The sequence below is a fragment of the Phasianus colchicus genome, chromosome 3 (assembly GCF_987193195.1).
Source record: "Phasianus colchicus chromosome 3, bPhaCol1.hap1.1, whole genome shotgun sequence".
Lineage (NCBI taxonomy): Eukaryota > Metazoa > Chordata > Aves > Galliformes > Phasianidae > Phasianus > Phasianus colchicus.
This window is the reverse complement of record NC_143438.1, coordinates 90,573,397-90,587,446: the sequence shown is the minus strand read 5'-3', so window position 1 is coordinate 90,587,446 and position 14,050 is coordinate 90,573,397. Positions and strand designations below refer to the sequence as shown.

The 14,050-nt window shown below is 37.3% G+C and overlaps 1 protein-coding gene across 7 annotated transcripts in view; it reads left to right on the top strand.

The window, feature by feature from the left end:
* The window catches only part of TRAPPC9 (trafficking protein particle complex subunit 9), a 472,387-nt gene that overhangs the window by 164,146 nt on the left and 294,191 nt on the right, over positions 1-14,050 (top strand). The gene's annotated exons all lie outside the window — the stretch shown is intronic.

Genomic DNA, 14,050 nt, shown 5'->3' with positions numbered 1-14,050 from the left:
TATATAAGAATATATATATATATATTTTAAGATGTTTCATTGAGTTCTAGTACTTTCTCAAGTTAATTTCTTTGGCTTTGAATCTAGTAAAGGACAATATATAAAAGGGTAGGTTGTGAAGTAGGTATATGGATATAACACTTACCCAACTAGTTTAGTTGTGTCGTTTGTAAATGTTTTAATATGATTCTCATGTGCTCTGAACATAGTTCTTCTGCTGTTGAAATCAGAACCCAATAAATCTTATCCTTTCCCAGTCTGAAATGCTCTTTTCTCCATGTAGTTCCCCAGACTCTTTGTCTGTTTTTATAGAAATAGAAATGGAATAAAGAAAAATAAAATTGCTGAATAAGCAATGACAATTTCTGTAGTAAAAATATTCTAGAATTAAGTAGGCTCTTGTATGTGTTGTTTCTTCCAACCCTACTGGGGTGATGTAAATGCTGTTTTGTACGTAGCTACATAATGAAACACTTACCATATTGTGTTGGAATGGAATTTCTACAACTGACTGTACTCTAGGTATTTTGTTGTTTGGTTTTTCTCCTTCAGATGATCATTTTGCCTAGATAACTTCATTTCATCTTGAAAAGATGAACCATGAGAAAAGATATGTTTCATTTTGCTCATAGACATTAACACAGTTCTATTCTTTGGGAGATTTCTCTTAAGTCATACAATTGATAAGCATTTAAAGGGAAATGTTTCAATGTATTTAAATTTCAGCCTGAATATTGTTTCAAAGTAGAAATACATCAATTGCAAGACAAGCAATTGTGAAAAGCAAGTACAGAGTATGTAGAAATATCAGTGACATCACAATAAAAGGTGTTGTCTCAAGGTTAAATTTTGTCAACTTTTCTTTCTGAAGAAGTGGACAAAAATAGTGGTAACAAGCCGTGCTTCTTCCTTTTCTAATTTTTTTCAGAAAGAATTCACTCTTTTCAGAAAATCAGACTAAGTACTTACCAAAATGGGCATTCATATCTGAGTTCTCTGTATATTTGTGTATGAATTTGCTACTCACAGTTTTTGGGACAATATGTAATATACAGGAATGAAGTTACAAATAGCTTTTTATAATTACTTTGCATCTCCTTGTTTGAATTGCTTTTGTTGTCATATGGATTTAATAATTGAAGTTTACACATCCTGAAATCATTACATTTTAATGGATAAAAACTCTTTCAATAAGACTTTTGAAACAGTCATCCACAGCAAAGTGGATTTTGTAGCTCTTGGAAGAATTTAAGCCTTTTAAGGATATTGATTTTAATTTTAATGCAAAATATTTTATTGTTTTATTTGTGTTTAGGAATTGTAGAGAGTTTTCTACCACTTCTAAATACATTTCTTATTTCTTGAATGATAAGCAGTATAACTTTTAACTATATAAGTATACATATATATATAAATAATATCTGTATGTATTTGTGACTGTATATATAGCTCCTACTTTATTTGGAGGTTTATTTTTTATTCTAGTGAATCCTCTGCAGAGACTTAGATGGAACATACACTGAGCCTTAAAATTAGCCAACTCTTTCTACTGTGGAGCTTTGGATAATTTTACAAAAAAAAAAGAAATCTTCCCCTTTTTTGAGGCACTGGTCCTAGCTCTTTCTTTCGTAATGTAGAACTGTCATTCACAGGGGGTTACTTTTGAACCAAATGTTTCTGGTCCAGATGTACAATGTTTTTCACTAAGATCTACTATTAGGATATCTTTTTTCATCTCTGTGCATCGATTGTTTTTTAATTTGAGTAATATTTGAGATGAGGCTGTTCATTAAAGGTCTTTTTTCCCTCCTTCCCTGTACCTTCCTGATTCCTTCTTCATTCTTTATATTTTCCTTATTCCACTTTTATTTAAGTTGTAACTTTTCCTCCAGTTCTTACTTTGGTTACTAGTGATTTCTTTTGTAATTTACTCTCCCTCCATTCATCACCATCATTTTGAAATCTCCTGTCCTGACGAAGAGTAGATTCTGGGAAATTGTTTTCTTTATCCCTGTTCTCATTGTTTGAGATTGTGTTTATCATATTTTCTGCCAGCAAACCTAAAAAGAAGAATAATGGTGTTTCCTGCTTACTGCTTGCCTCTTTACTTCCCCTGGATATTTAGAAACTAAAATAACTTGGAAGTGTCTGATGCGTTGTTTCTGCTTTCTATATTATGAAGCAGGAATTCTCTTAGAAAAGCTATTGGAAATTCCAGTCTTCAGTTTTCTAGACTAGTGGAGCTTTCAATCTATAAAACTGTTTCTTGCATTGTCTACTGTACACGATTGAAGGAATTTTGCTGTAAATTAGAAATATTTTCAATATAATCAGCAGTGAAACTGAAATTGTTCATCACAGTGATGTGGGATAGAACAGATTGTTCAGAATTAGAGGAATACAGCAGGCAGCTCCAGGAGGGGATTTTATTACGTACATTAACAAAGAAGTGTTGCTAGTAGCAGTGATTTTGGTTTATTGAAAAACAGGTATGGTAATTATTGTGTTTCTTATTTGATTATCAAACCATTAAAATTAAGTTTCATGACAACCCTAATTTATCTGTAAATCACTTCATAGTTTATGGTAATAGTTGTTACCACATTATGTGCCCCAGGATATCTCATTTTGTACAACATACCCTACTTCACCTTTACATCTCCATTCTGTGCACAGTGTGTCTGTCAGCGAGGAGTGGCAAATGTTGTGATCTGTGGAAGATTAACAAGGTAGTGGTCTGAGTAGCAGAATCCTCTCCTCTGTCTTTGTGGTGCGACACAGCTGAGTTTTTTGAGTCCTTTGTGCTTGCACAACATCACAGTTAGTAACTGCAAACGTAACACTGTTAGATGAAGGTCTATTTTGGCCTTGGTGTGAGGATCATGAGATTCAGTGCTTTCGACTGCAAGGGAACAGAGCTGGCCGAAAACTTGAATACTGAAGAACAAACAGGACCTTGATAAAAGCAGTCTGGAAAAAATGGTCAAATATTGCCAGCCATGGAGGAGCTGCCAAGGATCTGGCAACTTGTTCACCAGGTACATGACAAGATCTATAATTTTTTGAGAATTGTATTTCCCTATGTATAGTAAAGACCCCTAAAGTTTTTGAACAGGTGTATGACTGGTACATTCCATCATAAATGAAGATATCCTCTTATGGCCATTCAAATGACAGAGGCTTCAGGGCAACATTTACAAGTTCTGACAAGAAATAGTCATAGAATAGAATCATCTGGGTTGGAAAAGACCTTCAAGATCAAGAGCAATACCATGCCTACCATGTCCCATCACTAAATTGCATCTCTTACTGCTACATCCACACATCTCTTTTATCCAGGGATGGTGACTCCACCACCTCCTGGAGCAACCTGATCCAATGCCTAACCATGGCTCTCCATGAAGAAATTCTTCCTAACGTCCAGTCTTAAACACTGCTTTCTCAGTTGCCTGGGCACATTGCTGGCTCATGCTCAGCCAGCTGTTGACCAGCACCACCATGTTCTTTTCTGCAGGGAAGCTGTCCAACCACTCTTCCCTATGTCTATAGTGCTGCATGTGGCTGTTGTGGCCAAGTGCAAGATGACTCATGTGAATGCTGATGGGAAACAATAGGATGGATTTCCTTCCCTTTCTTTATCTTTCTCTTTCCTATATATATATATATAGTATATAAGTTTGGGAATTGAATAATTAAGTAATTAATGAATACATACCACAGCAGCAAAGTCAATGATCAGAAATTAAGGACTGTAAGCCAAGAATTCTTTCTGAGTAAGCTGGTTCATGCTCTTTGGCAGGGTTATAGGGCTAAATGAGTGAGCTTTCTTAAACAATCCACTATGTTAAGTTGTTATTGTTAAAGTCAAGCATTCCATGGTTTTGATAAGTGAACTTTCCTATATGTTGACCTCCTCAGACTTTTTAAAGTACTTTATTGTTAAATTCTAATGGCAGTCAAGAACAATGAAATAATGAAATTATTATTTTATTTTTATATCTCTCATAATAGGGTTTTTTTAACCATGAATAATAAGGTTATGTTAAAAATTCTTTGTGTGGATACTTAACGAAGGCCAGTGACTACTGCTTATTTAAATACGTTGCTTAATTGGGCTGTGAAGTCTGTGAATATCTGATTAGACCTAATTGGCTAAATGTTGAATTTGCAGAAGTGACATTACTGTGGAAAGTGGTTGTCTGATTTATGTTAAATACTTGCTATCTTTTTTATAACTGTTTAATAATAAAATAATAGTAAGCTAAATGGGAGTGTTGTATACTGAAATCTTGCATACTAGTTAGCAATGCACAGGTTTATTGAAAACATTTTAAAATTTGTCCCCTTCCAGAGGGTAGGAGAACTTAAAGATTCTTTACCTTTTCAACAGTAAGTTCCCTCAGTAAATTTGTTGTCCTGTGCATATAAATTATGATAGTTATTACAAATAACTGCCATGTCAGTTTTAGTTTGTGCTTTTAGTTTATGACAGGGCATGTCTGTATCAGGGATTAATTATTTCTTCCATTGTTGCTGTGGTTTGTTTTTTTAAACACAAAGTCATGGCGATGAAAGTTCTGTATGTTGTCATTGAGAGAAACTGAAATTTCACAGCAGTTTCTCTGATTCTTCACGTTGAATACATGGCAAGCTGAAAGGTTTTTAGGGAGCATCAAGCTTTTAAAAAAAAAATAACCAAAGGTCGTATTGTTTTCAGGGTAATAGATTTTGTTTACTTGAGAGTTGTTAAGTGCATAGTTCTGTTGTGTAAGGCTTTTTACTTTTATTAACAGCCAAATCAATGTATTAATATGCTACATAGATTTGGGTTAATAATTGGCTATCCTTAACAGAGAAATTGGAAAGAAAATGTATGTATGTTTAGGGAGGGTTTGTATACTTAGCACGGGTCAGATCCACTTTTTATGTTTATTTCAAAGGACTTAGTAAGTTAAAAAAATTATTTCAAAGGATAAGATCTACGAAAATGGCAAATACGGAACAGAAATATAAAGAAGTAAAGAGAAATAAAGGGACTAATAAAGGGAAACTTAGATTTGGGTTGCTTTACAGTCAAAGCGCTCATAGACTCTCTTACATTGAACGGATCTGCTTGTTTGGTAAAGTGCAGGAATACAGTGGTTGAGCAACCAATGATTTTGGATGGTTTTGGATCCTCAGCGTGGGTGCTGCAAGATAAACGGATGTTATAGGAGAGTTGAACAGTCAAATAGAAATTTGGAATGGTAAGTGAGAATTAAATCATTCAGTTCGGGTCACACGTGTTTAAGAGGAATGGGATCTTGTGATGGAAGATGCAGACAGATGACTGATCAAAATGATGTAGACTTTGAGTAGAAGTTAAAAGAAAATATTAATGTGTTATACAAAGTTGGGGACAGAGAAGGGCTCTCTTTTAATTATTAAGGGAGGTGAAAACAGTAGTTAAAAGCCAAAGTGGAGGCAAAGGTCTTGGCTTCTTCTGAGGTTTTCTTTGTCAAATGGCTCAAGACCAGTCCATAGTTGCAGGACTTTCTATCAGGAAGAACTTTTCAAGTGCTATGTTCCTGTGTTTGGTGACAAGAAAACAAATGCCCCGTGCAGGTTTTAACAGCAGTAAATGTGGCTAGCTGCTTGTTCGTCTCTCTCTTCCCTCCCCAGTGCCCTTTGTTCTGGATATGGTGTATTTCTGTAGGCAGTGAGCAAGAGAATTGTGAGATTGTGCAACTCCTCATAAGGTTTTTTCCTCTTCTTCAAAAATAGGTGTAAGCAATTTAACAGCTCTTCTAAATCAGGGGTGACTAACCAGCTGGATGTAGCCTGCATGGCAATTTTTCACTGAATATTGACTTGACCTTAGGAGACCCAATTTGCAATGTTTCTAATATTTTGTGTAGGCAACTGGGGGACAAATGTGAGTGCAAGCCAAGTTTGTCTCTGGCAGAATTTATCAAATGTAATAGAGTATAGCATAAACAAAGCTAGATGAGTTGGCCCCTATACAAAATATTTCATAGATGTTACACACATTTGCTATCCAAGTGTTGGATCTGGAAATCACTCCAAATCTGATGTGATTTAAGAGACAAATAAAGATGGGTACGTGGAGTACGTGGAACCCAATGCAGGGTTCAAAAGCTCTCTTGAATAGAACTCAAAGTAATTGATTTCAGAATTCAAATTTAGACTTTTTTGTAAGGGAGCATTTTCATACAAGGAGTCAAGCTTGCTCCTTCCTTCATTTCTTTAATACTCAGGGGAAAAATTATTTGTATATTGAATTGTGGATGCTAGACTCTTAGAGAAACAGATTTTGTTCCTTAGTAACTATGAGTCTTAAGTGGAAGCATTACACAAAGTACAGACCTATTAAAAATTGACTGAAATGATAGTAGTTTTTCAATTGTTTTTCGTTTTTGTACAAGATAGGTGGTAAGAAAAAGGAGGAATGTAAGAAAATTTGTGCTTCTTTTGTTAGATAACAATGGATCAACAAGTGAAACAGGAAAAAATACTGCTTTTTGAAAGAAATCATAGTGTAAATCAAATTCTGCTTGCACTTAATTGTGCACACATATTGATGCCTTTGGGTCTTTATTGTTGTTTTCAAAGGATAATGTTTCAACATTCACAGAAAAAAAGTGGACGCTGAAAGTTGACTGTTACCAGCCTTTCCCTGGACATTATTTCCCCCATTAAATGAAAAGCAGGAAGAAACATGTAGGTGGAAAATTTGAGGATTGGTAAAATCTGCTCATTGATAAACTCACTCATTGTTCCCAAAGCTACCAGTGTTACATTGTTCTTGCTAGGCACACGCTCATATGAATAGGCCCCTCTCTCACCTTCCCTTGTCCTATAAGACTTTGTCCTACCAACATTTTTGTTCATACTATCAATGGAAGAGTAAACATTTGGGTGCAGGTACAGCTGGTTTCTCCAGTGTTTATAGATAAGTAGACTAACTCAGCTGACAGCATGCTCTGTGCTTAGGAGATCTGCTGTGTTTTGCTGCTGTGGTGGCTGCATTAATGAGGTGAAAGAAGATTATCTTGAATAGCTACCAGTTAGTCTGGTTTAACGGCCAAAGGATTTATTAAAGATGCACTTCAGTATTGCACTGATTTGGCTTTCTGCCTGCTGTCTGATCTTCTGTTAAAGATCATGATGGTGCAGTGTAGGCTTCCTGAAGTTGGAAATGAATACATGCAATTCCTATTAATTTATTTTGGATAATCAAAAGTGTAATTAAGATAGTTGTTTTAAAGTTCCTTTAAAGAAGAAAGTCATTTAAAATTAGTGCTTCAGTAGTTTGAATTAATTCATGAGTCTTGACATCCATTTCCTTTTTCCTTCATTAGGAAAAAAAAAAGGCTAAGAGACCACTGATCTGAGGAAGTCTGAAAGATGCTATGTAAATGCTGTGGTATATAAAGCTTTTTTTTTTTTTTTTTTTTTTTTCCTTACGATGCTTACATTCTACAGTGATAGGGATGTTTTCATAAATAGAGTCTTTCTTTTTTTCCTTCTGATGCTATTATATCAGGGTCATAGACAAAAAGCTGAAGCCTTCTTTGGAGTAGTGTAAGGATTTATCTGTTCCAAATTGCTTTTAGAAAAGTACTGTATTTGGGTAAATTTGTATGCCATGTGTTACCCTACCCTTACACAGAGTTACTCTCTACAGCACTCCTTTCTTACTCCACTGAAAAATACCTACTGCTTTAAGAAAGAAGGGTAATTTGAGACGAAATAGCTGTCATGTTTGTGTCTTAGCATTGGGTTACCCTGATAGCTCCATTAATTAATTTAAGTAATGTAACAAAACTTGATTTTTTGGTTACCAGGTTCAAATGCATTAATTTTGTGTATTGTCAGCTTCATTTTTAATCTCTGTGTAGGACAAAACCATCCCCAGCAATCTTTGGAGAAGCAGGGAGATGTATGGTCTGAAGTCCATAATCTTTCCTGGTTTGGACCACTTTGTCTCTCCCCTGCAGCCCACTTTCACTGGCTGGGTCTTCCCAAGAGTTTCACCATGCTGTCTTGGTATGCTTTTGGACAACACCACATCATTCTGAGCACATTTGCTCCTTTTTGGAAAATGCATGTTGCTTGTAATTCATTTCCTTACAGTGGACAAGTACAGTAAATACGAAGAATTTTGCTTTAGTGTAGGGATTTTAAACAGTAATAGTTTTCAAATTAAATCATAGAAGCAGTTTGATTTTCTGGCCCTCAAAAGGAGCTTTACTGGAGGTAGAGGATTTCTAAATCAAAATACCATAGTGCTCTGATTTCTTTCTAGTGATGTAGGTGTGTTTACAGCCTTCCTATCTTCAGTTTTAAAATCACTCCTTGTCTTACATAGTGCTTTCAAGCTATGAAAAATGCTAACTTGTTGGAAACATTCCAGATTAAGCATGTTGAGCTGTGAGAACATGCCCCTAGGGACGAGGGTGACATGTAGTGAAGAAGGCTAGATACAGATTTCCTTCAATTTTTTTTTTTTTTTTTTTTTTTTTAAATATGTCTGCATTGAATTATTGTGCAGAATTGAGAACGATTAAGCGTGCTTTTACACAGGGAAGTTGTAGTTCATAAGTCTATAAATGTTCTGTTAAATCGTTAAGTTTGTGGGAAAGGAAGATTTAATGTAATTATCGACATACGGTAATGATAGAGGATCTGATCCACTGTGGGATAAAAAGGGAGAGTTATTAATTGGTGAAGAGGAAGGTGACAGAAGAGTCTTCTGTGTCAGGGTGGAGGCCGGTCACAAGCAGTGTCCCTCAGGGGGTGGTCTTGGGACCGGTGCTCTTCAACATCTTCATCAGTGACATTGAGTGCACCCTCAGAAGTCTGCGGATGACACCAAGCTGAGCAGTGCAGTCAATACATTGGAAGGAAGGGAAGCCATCCAGAGGGACCTGGACAGGCTGGAGAAGTGGGCCCATGAAAATCTAATGAGGTTCAGTAAGGCCAAGTGCAGCATGCTGCATTTGGTTGGGCCAATCCCAGAAGATTATACAAGCTGGGGGAAGAGCAGCCCCACAGAGAAGGACTTAGGGGTCCTGGTGGACAAGAAGCTGGACATGAGCCATCAGTATATGCTTGCAGCCCAGAAGGTCAGCTGTGTTCTGGGCTGCATTAAAAAGGGGTGGCCAGCAGGGAGAGGGAGGTGATTGTCCCCCTCTGTTTGGCTCTTGTGAGGCCCCATCTGCAGTACTGTGACCAGGCCTGGGACCCCAGTACAGGAAGGACATGGAGCTCTTGGAGCGGGTCCAGAGGAGGGCACTGAGATGGTCAGAGGGCTGGAGCACCTCTCCTATGAGGAAAGGTTGAGGGAAGTGGGATTGTTTAGCTTGGAGAAGAGAAAGCCCTGGGGAGACTCATTGTGGCCTTCTAGCACTTGAAGGGAGCGTATAAACAGGAGTGGGAATGGCTGTTTACGAGGGTGGATAGTGATAGGACAAGGGGGAATGGTTTTAAACCAAGACGGGAAAGTTTAGGTTAGATATTAGGAGGAAGTTTTTCACTCAGAGGGTGGTGACGCACTGGAACAGGTTGCCCAAGGAGGTTGTGGATGCCCCATCCCTGGAGGCATTTGAGACAAGGCTGGTTGTGGCTCTGGGCAGCCTGGTCTGGTGGTTGGCGACCCTGCACATAGCAGGGGTTGAAACTACATGATCATTGTGGTCCTTTTCAATCCAGGCCATTCTGTGATTCTGTGATGAATGGTCACTTTTTTTACTGTAGAAATAAAGTCTGGAGTCCTTCTGGAGTCCATGCTGCTCAGCCCCTTTGGAAAAAGGAGTGAGAAGTAGGCAGGTGCCATGATAGTAAATTATAGGCTGTAATTTGGGAAGCCAGCTGTGTGGAGTTCCAGAAGAATGGGATAGTAAAATAGGAAATGCAGTATTAATAAACTCAAAGTGATGAATAAGGTGGAAAAATGATTGAAACTCGATATAGTGTATAGCATTAAATAGCACTGGACTGTCTTTTAACTCTTAGAAACTGGATGTGTATTGCAAGACATACATGAAAATATCTCTTCGGTATTCAGTAGAAGTTGAATAAAAAACAGCCATCTTATTAGGAAGATGGAGTGGTGAGGCACTGGCACATGCTGCCACGAGAAGCTGTGGATGCCCCATCCCCAGAGGTGTTTAAAGTCAGGTTGGATGGGAGCCAATGGGCTTTAAGGTCCCTTCCAACCCAATCCATTCTATGATACTTTTGAATAGACATTGTACCAACGCATGGAAGGACATTTTCATCCTCTGTTACAATTTTGCCAAATGAAAAGGTGGGCCTTCAGAACTACTTAAGATGAAAGGAAACCCTATGTTAAGAAAAGTATGTATGAATAAAATTAATAGTTAAAACTGTAATTCAGGATACATACAGTCTTCATTTTATAATATAGTGTGTGCATGTTATTATCTTGTATTCTCAGCACTCTCCCTGTCATGAGCACAAATGCTTCTAATTCCCTATAATATTTTGAATTTTCAAATAGCACAGTTATAGCAAGGCCTTCATTTCGTAGCTGTCATTTTCTGAAATTATATTTTTCAATCCAGAACGCCTTTGTGTTACACATTAATGTTTCATCACCATTTTTAATATTGTGTTTTTGTGGGGGCTGACAAACAGTGAACTTTACTGTATTTTGTGGTTTCTTTCTTTAGACTTTATAAACTTTCCAGCGCTTTTTATTAAGATATAAAAACAGTTCTTCAGCTTATTTCATATTTTGGAAAGATAAAACTTTCTGAAGTTTGTTTTTCTTTTGAGAATGGATTTTTTGTCTTCAAATTTTGTCCTAATTTGAAATATGTCTCAAAGCATTCATAGTATCCATCGTTTGACCATGTTTCCTACACGTTTGGTGATATTGTGCCTTATTCTGAGATTATACGGTAATGACTGTATTTCTGAAATTCTGTTTTCCTTTTATGAGCACACTAATCCTCTAAGATGTTTTGATATTTACAGATAAAAACCTTTAATTCGCAAGAATGTTGGGTTTATAAAGCAGAATTGTGTAGAGCTTAAATTTATTCATGCTTTTGTTCATCAGTATCTGTTTTTATACTTCTTTCCACGATTCTCAGATTTAGTACTACTTTTTGTTCTGTGATGTGATGCTTCTGCTATCAGTGTCTTTATAGTTGTTGTGTTGTGTTTATAACAAGTGAAGGGGTGGAAATTCTGCACAGTCTCACACTTATCTCAGGTTGCTGAAGATGTCTCCATGGATCAACCTGGTGGTTCATTGGTTTATGATGTCTGTCATGGTCAGGATCACATCCCAATTATGGATGGCATCAGGGTTTTACTGTCTGCTGTAACAATTGATAAGGTCAGATGGAAATTGGTTTCCTGATTCTTGTTTTCACAAACTAAATTATTTCATGGAATCATAGAACTGCTTGAATTGGAAGGGACCCCTAAAGGTCATCTGGTCCAACTCCCCTACAATGAACAGGGACACCTACAGCTACATCAGGTTGCTCAGAGCCCCGTCCAGCCTTCACTTCTTCGTTAGACTTTTGCCAGTGTCCACACTGAAGGTTTCTGGAGGATTCCCAGACTTGAAAGTGGGTAACTCGTAGAATTTGAGCAGTGCTTTAACGCTTCTGTGCATGCCTTTAATGCAGTTAAAATAATTGTTCCTCTGGGTATGTCTTCAGAAACTAATTTGATTTTGGGAAGAATCTGTTGAGTCACTGTTTACGGGAGAAATTTTTTCTCTCTCGATTATTACAGCTTCACAGTTTACCAGGTCACCTATATTTTTTCCTGGAGTGTTTGTCTTTTTTTTTTTTTTTAATGTTCAAATTGCAGTGTATGTCAACTCCTCAGAGCACATGGCAGTATATTCTAATAATAGAAGCCTGTGTAGCAAAATCCTGACCATGGATGCATCTCAGCTAAAACCTTTCCCTTTGACTAATGAGGACCCAACCTCTCAGTTGTACCTACTGATCACCCAAGTTTCCTTCCAGAGTCTTTGTTCTCAGCCTTTTCTTTTATATCAAAAAGGTGTTAATGAGTTGTACAACTCCCAGTGAGTTGGCAGAGCTTAAGCAGCTTCAAGGAGATCTAACATCTGCTAATGCCACTGTGAAAGCTTAGCTACTAGGTTGCCAGGACTGCATTTAACCTATTTGAATCATAAACTGCCTTTGATCTGTTTTTTTGTACGGTGTTCTCCAGTGCTTTACTTTTAGGAGATGTGTTAGCTGGAGAAGGAATTTTGTATTTAATTCAGAAGTTTAAAATTAGAGAAGCTGCCTGTTTGTGACTGATAACGATAATCAAATACAGTGTAATCACAGAATCATAGAATCACAGAATGACCTGGGTTGAAAAGGACCACAATGATCATCTGGTTTCTACCCCCTGCAATGTGCAGGATCGCCTCCACCAGACCAGGCTGCCCAGAGCCACATCCAGCCTGGCCTTGAATGCCTCCAGGGATGGGGCATCCACAGCCACCTTAATAATTCATTCATAATAATAATTCATTCATAGCAATTTCTGAGCTTTTACTAATGTCCTTCTAATGGGATTCTTCTGCTTCATAAAGGTTCGATTCAGAACAGAAGCAGATTCAGAACAGTCAGGATAAAACTTCCTGTTGCACAGGGAAGAAAGTTGTAGGGAACACAGCTACATGGAGAGTGAGGGTAAGAATAATGAATGGCAGTGAATGAAACCAACTGCATCCCACTGATCTTAGCATAAATGAAATACCACGTTCAGCTGGCCCAGGTTTTTTAGAACGGCACTGTTTTTGAACAAGCTTTTTGTCCTCTGCCATAGTTAGCAGTGCAGTATAGAGGAGCTGGGGCTCGACATGCTTCAGTATTTTTTCACAGTCCTGAAAAATACATCATTGAGCACCCTGATGTGAACTGTCTTATTCTGTGGCAATAGCTAGAAATTAGTGGAGGCTTGTCTTTGCCAACGAAGCACGTGGTGGCAGTGACAGCCCAGGCTTGTGATTGTTTTACATAGATATTAAAAGTGCAAGTGGACTTTGTGAACAAAAAAAAGAGAAACATCTGTTATTCAGCCTGTTCACACTGAATACTTGTTTGTTTGTATTTGGGAACGAATACCAAAGGGAAATCTGAGATATTTTCTAACTGGTAAACTATATTTTGTAAAAATAACAGATGAACGCTGGGGTGTCAAAGAAGTCAATTCTTCAAGTTTGGTAGTGGCAGCTTCTTGCACACACAGATAATATTTCACAGATAATGTTTTTCTTATTGTGAGTACTGTGGTTATATCTTTTTGGGTACCTGAATGATGTGTTTCATGGCCTTAATACTTTCTAAAAGTTGATAGCTAATTTTATTTTGCAAAAAATAGGCAAAATGTGGATATGGCTGTAAGTGTAACCTGGTCAATTTGAGTAAAGCTTACACTGAGGTCTTAACAGTTTAGTGATTGAAGAAGTGCTAAGAGCATACAAACTTAAAGACACTCATATTAAAGCTACTTGGGCAGCATTTTATTTTCCTACTGCTCTTTGTGAAAAGGGGGCTGGGAAGCAAACAGCTTCTGTAAATAGCCTGCTAGACTACTGCTGCATCCAGTTCCTTGTGTGACAGATACTGCATTTCTCATTAATGTTACCTTGCAAGTGCCTCTGGTTGCCATAGTAACTATCTCTGAGCCCTATACCTTAAATTTATCCTGACGAAAGTTATTGTGGCAATTCTTACTAATTGAGTTTTTTTTGTTGTGGTTTTTTTTTTTTTTTTTTTTTTTTTTTTGCTGCTGCTATTTTTAACACATCCCCTCCCCCTGTATTTAAGTTACAGATCCTAAGTGGAACAAATGGGCAGAATGACTGCTGAGAAAATTCTTTCAGGGCAGGGCAAATGGGCAGCTGAACTCCACAATTTGTTCTTCTGTGCTTGGTCAGAAAAATCTAAATCATAACTCTTAGTAGTCATTCAAATGTTGTCTGTTTTGTCCATCAAATATTTTTATATAAAATGATATATGTGCTTTTAAACAAGGT